We start from the raw sequence: 6427 nt of genomic DNA on the forward strand, positions 1-6427 counted from the left end.
TTGGAGGTTCCTTAAAAAACTACAAATAGAACTACCATATGATCCAGTAATCCCACTCCTGGACATATACCCAAAGAAAACCATAATCCCAAAAGAAACATGTACCATAATGTTTATTGCAGCACTCTTTACAATAGCCAGGACATGGAAGCAACCTAAATGCCCATCAACAAACGAATGGATAAAGAAGATGTGGCATATGTATACAATGGAATATTACTCAGCTATAAAAAGGGATGAGATGGAGCTATATGTCATGAGGTGGATAGACCTACAGTCTGTCATACAGAGTGAAGTAAGTCAGAAAGAGAAGGACAAATATTGTATGCTAACTCACATATACGGAATCTAAAAATGGTACTGATGAACTCAGTGACAAGAACAAGGATGCAGGTGCAGAGAATGGACTGGAGAACTCGAGGTTTGGGGGGGGCGGGGGGTGAAGGGGAAGCTGAGATGAAGCGAGAGAGTAGCACAGACATATATATACTACCAACTGTAAAATAGATAGCCAGTGGGAAGTTGTTGTATAACAAAGGGAGTTCAACTCGAGGATGGAAGATGCCTTAGAGGACTGGGGTGGGGAGGGTCAAGAGAGGGAGGGAATATGGGGATATGAGTATAAAAACAGATGATTGAACTTGGTGTACCCCCCAAAAAATAATAAATAAACAAATTAAATTAAAAAAAATTTAGTGTATGAACATTAAAAACTTTTCTTGCTCTTACGTTGTTTGAATATATTTATGTTTTGTACTAGTATAATAGAAATCATGCCAATAGTGTTTATGGGTTTACTGCTCTTTGCAGAGAAAGTTACACACAGGATGTCCATATAAATATGTATATACAGACGTATTCTATATATATATATGCATAGTAGATATATATAAAACACATAGAGTTCTAACCCTAAAAATAATTTGCACCATAAGTCTATGTGTTTATGTGTGTGTGTGTGTATAAAATTAGTATATAAAATGTATATACTAAAAAAATGTATATACTAACTCCTTGATCTCTAGGGAACAAATCTTACATTTAAAAACATTTCCTGAGGCAGACAGGGTTACACAGAAAATCAAGGTTGGAAAGGTTACCATAAGTATGTATTCATCAGTGTTTCTAATGGCCTCATCATTACAAGATCGAATAACTTCTAAACTTTCAGATTAATGGCTTTAGAATTTGGGGTGGAGTGTTCTTTTAATAATGCACATTTCAATCCTCAGTTAACAAGAGGTCATGTCAATAATTAATGGTTTCTGTAGCAGTTCAACACTGCATCACTTCCTTGACAGATTTTTTTAAATGTAAGCTTTGTCTTCATAACTAGGCACAAGTGAGGAAGGGAATTGGGAGGCGTGGCAAGAGGCCACCCTGTGGGATTTACTCCTTCAACTCGTGCTCTAAACTGCTTTTACATATCGTCCCATTTGACCGGTCCAAATGTCCTGCAAGGAAATCGGGGTGAGTGGAAGAGGGACAGGTAAGAAAAATGAAAGACACTATTCTTTTTTTTAATTTTCCTTTACTTTATAATTTTTTATTTATTAAACTATAGTTGATTTACAATATTGTGTTAGTTTCAGGTGTACAGCTTCAGATTTTCTTCCATTACAGGTTATCGCAAGGTATGAATATAGCTCCCTGTGCTATACAGTAAATCCTTGTTGTTTATCTATTTCATATGTAGTAGTGTGTATCTATTAATCCCACACTCCTAATTTATCCCTCTCCCTCCCCTTTCCCCTTTGGTAACCATAAGTGTGTTTTCTACATCTGTGAGTCTATTTCTGTTTGGTAAATAAGCTGATTTGTATTATTTCTTTAGATTCCATATATAAGTGATATCATATATTTGTCTTTCTCTGCCTAACTTACTTCACTTAGTATGATCCTCTCAAGGTCCATCCACGTTGCTGCAAATGACATTATTTCACTTTTTTGTGGCTGAGTAATATTCCATTGTATATATGTACCACATCTTCTTTATCCATTCATCTGTCGATGGACACTTAGGTTGTGGAAGATGCTATTCTATATGTTTTATAAATTGTAGACACCAGAATGTAGAGAAGTCATGTAACTTACCTACGAACATAAACTCCATAAGAACAGGAACATCACCTGCTTTCATTTTCACTGCTGGCTTTACCCCGAGCCTGGCAGTTGCTCAATAAATGCTTAGGGAATTAAATATTGGACGAGCGAATGAATGAACGAGTAAATGAATACTACAATTTGCCGCAAGAATAGGACCTCGACTCCAAATTCCTGACTCTCAGTCTCATGAACTCCCAGATATATGAACTCTTTTGTTCTCAGACTACCCCTTAAAAAGATTAAAAATGATTTAAAAGAAAGTAATTGCATATATTCTAAAAGACATTAATAAGTTTTATCCCCATTTTGAAAGGCAAAAAAATTGTTGAAGATTTTTTTTAATTAGCTTCCTTAAATAATTTGTCCCTACCATTAATGTTCACTTCTAATATATATATTCTGTGGATAATAATAATAAAAAACAATTGAGCCTCTTTGCTGATAATTTACCCAGCACTCTGAATGCACAGAATAACGATACCAGCAACAGTAAATTATGTTATATAAATACTGTATCTGCTACACCATGCACCATGTAGGTATTAATGCAGCAATTACACTGCCTCGCCTTACCATAGTGTTAGTGGCCCATAGACTGTAGTAAGATGTATCCTACTGGTACATGTGGGATAGATCATTTTCCTACAGTAATTACTAGGATGCTGCATTATCCATAAGAAAACCGCCACAAGCTTTCAAGAAACATAAAGAACAACATGCATCTCCTGTTTTTTTTTTTTCCAATTTTAAATACAGTTTTATTTAAGACATTGCATTTTCCACTTACAATACAGTGCTTGTAAAGTGCAATGTTATTTCCTTCCCCTGTGCACACATTCAAGGTTCAAGTATCAAGAATGCCCAGTTTACTATAGCAGCTCAACTGCCATGGAATTTGCTACAAATTTGGGTCCTTCAATGTTTTGTGTGGAACAATGCTAAAGCTACGCTAGGTTGGCTTAATCAACCTCTTCAATGGTGGGTCCAGAGGAAGCACCACCAGATGGAGGAGCCCCACCACCAGGGAAGCTCTCAGGCATTCCTCCAGGCATTCCTCCTGGCATGCCTCCTGCACTCTGGTACAGCTTGGTAATGATGGGGTTGCAGACTTTTTCCAGCTCCTTCTGCTGATGTTCAAATTCTTCCTTCTCTGCAGTCTGGTTCTTATCAAGCCAGTTGATTATTTCATTACACTTATCAAGAATCTTCTGTTTGTCCTCATCAGAAATCTTGCCTTGAAGTTTCTCATCCTCAACAGTTGCTTTCATGTTGAAAGCATAGGATTCGAGTGAATTCTTAGAAGACACTTTATCCCGCTGCTTCTCATCCTCAGCTTTGTACTTCTCTGCTTCCTGCACCATGCGTTCAATGTCTTCCTTGCTCAAACGGCCCTTGTCATTAGTGATGGTAATCTTGTTCTCCTTCCCTGTGCTCTTATCCACAGCAGAGACATTGAGGATGCTGCTGGCATCAATATCAAAGGTGACTTCAATCTGAGGAACACCATGGGGGGCAGGAGGAATGCCTGTGAGTTCAAACTTGCCAAGCACGTTGTTATCCTTGGTCATGGCATGCTCACCTTCATAAACCTGAATGAGCACACCGGGCTGGTTGTCAGAGTAGGTGGTAAATGTTTGTGTCTGCTTGGTAGGAATGGTGGTGTTGCGCTTGATGAGGACAGTCATGACACCACCAGCAGTTTCAATTCCAAGGGAGAGAGGAGTGACATCCAACAACAGCAAGTCTTGAACATTTTCAGATTTGACTCCAGATAAAATGGCTGCCTGGACAGCTGCACATAAGCAACAGCCTCATCAGGGTTGATGCTCTTATTCAGTTCTTTCCCATTGAAGAAGTCCTGTAGAAGTTTCTGAATCTTGGGGATGCGGGTTGAACCACCCACCAGGACAATATCATGGATCTGAGACTTGTCTAGCTTGGCATCCCGAAGGGCTTTCTCCACAGGGTCCAAGGTACCACGGAACAGGTCAGCATTCAATTCTTCAAATCGGGCACAGGTAATGGAGGTATAGAAGTCAATTCCTTCATAGAGGGAATCAGTCTCAATACTGGCCTGGGTGCTGGAAGAGAGTGTGCGCTTAGCACGCTCACAAGCAGTACGGAGTCGACGAACAGCCCTCTTGTTCTCACTGATGTCCTTCTTGTGCTTGCGCTTGAACTCTGCAATAAAATGGTTGACCATTCGGTTGTCAAAGTCTTCTCCACCTAAGTGGGTATCTCCAGCTGTAGATTTGACCTCAAAGATTCCATCCTCAATAGTGAGGATTGACACATCAAAAGTGCCACCACCTAAATCAAAGATCAGCACATTTCTTTCTGCCCCAACCTTTTTGTCTAAGCCATAGGCAATAGCAACAGCAGTTGGCTCATTAATGATTCTAAGCACATTGAGGCCAGCAATAGTTCCAGCATCTTTGGTAGCCTGATGCTGAGAGTCATTAAAGTAAGCAGGTACTGTAACAACAGCGTTGGTAACAGTCTTCCCAAGGTAGGCTTCTGTGATTTCCTTCATCTTTGTCAAAACCATGGATGACACTTCCTCTGGATAGAAACTTTTTGTTTCTCCCTTGTATTCTACTTGAACCTTAGGCCTGCCTGCATCATTCACCACCATGAAGGGCCAATGCTTCATATCAGACTGCACAACAGCATCATCAAATCTTCGTCCAATGAGGCGTTTGGCATCAAAAATCGTGTTGGTGGGATTCATTGCAACTCGGCTCTTTGCAGCATCACCGATCAGTCGTTCGGTATCAGTAAAGGCAACATAGCTTGGCGTGGTCCAGTTCCCCTGATCATTGGCAATTATTTCAACCTTTCCGTGCTGGAAGACACCCACACAAGAATAGGTGGTGCCAAGATCAATGCCAACTGCAGGTCCCTTAGACATGGTTGCTAGAGTGGAGGCCCAGCTCTAATGGAGAAGAAAACAGCAACCGGGTAAGGTGCCGCCACGTTCAATCGCATCTCCTGTTTTATTGAAGGCAGAACTCAGCCAGCCTCTCTGAAGAGTAAGTTCTTGCTGAGAAACACACTTGGCCTTTCCTGATCACTGGAGAATTGAGTTATTGCACTCAGGTCCAGCTCAGAGGTGGAATCAGCTGTCCTTATCCCGTGCAGGGCTTCTGCAGGAGTTACTAACTCACAGATGATCAACAGAAAGGAAGAGCACAGAAGACTTAGGCACAGTTGTAATCAGTTCCTGTAATTGAGGGAAATAAACCATGGCCACCTGACAAAGTAAAAATCAAGTCAAGTAGGAGAGATAAAGAAGCATCACCATCTGATACAGAAATTGACATCTGTTGTAAAAACTGGTCCCAGAAATGCTAAAATAAAAGTAGCTAAACATCTCACCCGGTGAGAATTTGGCAGCTGCAATCAAAGGACTCATAAGCTGGAGACTTGTTTAAATTTAATTTTCAATTCATTTAAAACTATAAATAAAGGAGTTCTCCCGAATCATACTGTTGACATGGAAGGGTAAGCCCAGGCCCCCAAGGTCGCTCACACATGATAGGGCTGCCCCACTTTCTGGAAATCAAAGCGATTCTTCCAGAGTCAAGGCCAGTGGAGAGACATGGGTGGGCAGATGGTCTGCTTGGCTATTTTGAGGAGTAGGAATGCAAAACAATGAAAGTTTTATGAAATTAGGGACTATGTCTTCTCCAGCCTGGTAACCCCCAGTTACAGAACACAGTGCTGCTTAATAACTATTTGTTGAATGAGTTGAACAATTGATTAACCTAGAACTAACAAAAATTAACCAGGTAAGAGAAGCCTCTGACCCTGAGAAAGTACTCAGACAAAGACAGGCAAAGTTGCTTTCCCCTCAGGCCTGGGGCCTCCTCCACTCTGATCCCATCTAGGGAGCAGGACCTACCCCCCAGAAAGAGCTTCAAAGAGCGCGTGAAAGGAAAACCTGGATGGCAGAGGCAATGACATACGAGAGCCTACAATGAGTCAAATCCTGCTCTGGGAGCCGAAGCTACATCACCGGGGCTTATTCCCTAGCACCCCTGCAAAGGTGCTTTTTCTTAATCGCCTCCTTTGGCCAGTGCGAAAATCGAGACCGAAAGACTTTAAATCAGTTGCTCAAAACAGTCCATAAGCAAAAACCAGAGCAGAAAGGTGAGCACCATTTTCTGAAACCCACTGTCACGTTCTCTCCTCTGTACCCCAGACATTTCAGCAACTAGACTAGAAAACGAATAGTGTAACTGAATCACTTTGCTGTATAGCAGAAACTAACACAACATCATAAATCAACTATACTTCAATAAAATAAATTTTTTAAATA

The 6427-nt window shown here is 40.7% G+C and overlaps 1 pseudogene; it reads right to left on the reverse strand.

The window, feature by feature from the left end:
- Positions 1-2845: 2845 nt before the first annotated feature.
- Positions 2846-5074, reverse strand: LOC130848215 (heat shock cognate 71 kDa protein-like; annotated as a pseudogene).
- Between the last annotated feature and the right edge of the window lie 1353 nt (positions 5075-6427).

Source organism: Hippopotamus amphibius, chromosome 3, assembly GCF_030028045.1.
Source record: "Hippopotamus amphibius kiboko isolate mHipAmp2 chromosome 3, mHipAmp2.hap2, whole genome shotgun sequence".
NCBI classification, from domain to species: domain Eukaryota; kingdom Metazoa; phylum Chordata; class Mammalia; order Artiodactyla; family Hippopotamidae; genus Hippopotamus; species Hippopotamus amphibius.